The sequence below is a fragment of the Otolemur garnettii genome, unplaced genomic scaffold, assembly GCF_000181295.1.
Source record: "Otolemur garnettii isolate 467f Iridium unplaced genomic scaffold, OtoGar3 scaffold00040, whole genome shotgun sequence".
NCBI classification, from domain to species: domain Eukaryota; kingdom Metazoa; phylum Chordata; class Mammalia; order Primates; family Galagidae; genus Otolemur; species Otolemur garnettii.
In genome coordinates this window covers 891,602-893,258 of record NW_003852435.1, presented here as the reverse complement: position 1 = coordinate 893,258, position 1,657 = coordinate 891,602, and the positions used below count along the sequence as shown (strand labels likewise).

The 1,657-nt window shown below is 36.4% G+C and overlaps 1 protein-coding gene across 2 annotated transcripts in view; it reads right to left on the bottom strand.

Annotated features, from left to right (window-relative positions):
* SUGT1 (SGT1 homolog, MIS12 kinetochore complex assembly cochaperone) overlaps positions 1–1,657 on the bottom strand; it is a 44,144-nt gene that overhangs the window by 740 nt on the left and 41,747 nt on the right. The window lies entirely within an intron of this gene.

Here is a 1,657-nt window from a genome sequence, read left to right as displayed (position 1 = left end):
CAGTGTCTCAGTGAAAAACTACCTATTTACTATCTACTTTTATACCACTTACCAATAACCCTAGCATATACATAAATATAGAGTGCCAAAAAAATGTATACATATTTTAAGGAAAAAAACTGCACTAAAACTGCACTCAAGTCATGTTTTTTTTTTCCTTCCAGTTTTGGCCAGGGCCAGATTCAAACCCACCACCCCGGTTACATGGGGCCGGTGCCCTACTCCTTGAGCCACAGGTGCCACCCCTCAAGTCATGTTTGACTTCTGCAATTACAAGAGATCCAAGATACAGGATGACAAATGTTATTAGTATATATTGTGTATTACACTTTTAATAGTTTTTTCCTTTCTTAAAATATGTATACTTTTTTTTTTTAGCACCCTCTTATATTTATAAAAAACTGCTGTGCATTTGTTGTTGTAATGCAATAAATATTCGTTGACTTGGATCACGGCAAACAACAGTGTGAATTATAAAAATCCAAATAATCAGTTTTGTTACTGGCAAACGTATGAAGTTACATACCCTACTATTACATCAGAATCTTAATGTAACCCCCATGTCCCAAACACTGCCAAACTCCCTTACATGGACTTCTTTGCATAGGATGCCCTTTGCTATTCCAGTTCCTTTTGTATCTTTAGTTATCCTCCAAACATGAAATGTCAACCATGTCTTTACAGCCTTCTCTGACTTCTGTTCAGAACTCTAAGAAAATCTGTCCTCTGTATAAGTCTAACCATTAACGTACACATATCATATATCACACTGTACTACTGCAATTTAAAGATTTGCCTTCTTTTATCTGCTTTCCACTCTTGCCTTCAACTAAAGCTGAGAGCTCCTCAAAGTCAAGGTGTGTATTTTCCTAATATTTACATCCTTCTTCTAAGCATATTGACCTGGCACATGGTGGGTTCAAATAAATTGATTGAATTAAATGTAACAAGTCTCCATAATAAACTACCCCTAAAAGAACCATCAGTAATAAAACTGAAAGAAGTAGATTTAGTTTATAATCTGATCATATTCACTGATGGCACTTATTTTCTCCTTTTCTCCTTATGGACTACAGAGTAATTTAGCATTTCCCTCTGAATGTTTTGAACATACTGGTCTTTTGTCTCAATTAGGGAAATCAGAGGACAATGTCTAGTTTCTTTTTTATTCCCACAAGGGTAAAAATGAGCTTGATATGTTCTGGGTCAATGCTACCACACAGACAGCTTATTTTATGGGTATAAAGGGTCTGCTTATTATTATTGAAGTTTCTATATGAAAATAAGTATAGATTCTACAACACATCTTTGATTTAACATGCTGTTCTTTAGTCCAACACATTTATAAATTATAAGTGAGACTGACTTCCCATCCAAGAAGATCAAGTATTAGACTATTCTTCCCACTATATAAAACTAAACACCCTGGACATTACATATAAAACAAAAGTTAAGAGTAAGAAGACTGGGCTGGGCGCAGTGACTCCTGCCTGTAATCAAAGCACTCTGGGAGGCCAAGGCAGGTGGAGTCCTTGAGCTCATGAGTTTGAGACCAGCCTGAGCAAAAGTGAGACCCCTTCTCTACGAAAATAGAAAAACTTAAGACAAGAAGATCTCTTGAGCCTAAGAATTGGAAGCTGCTGTGACGCCACAGCAC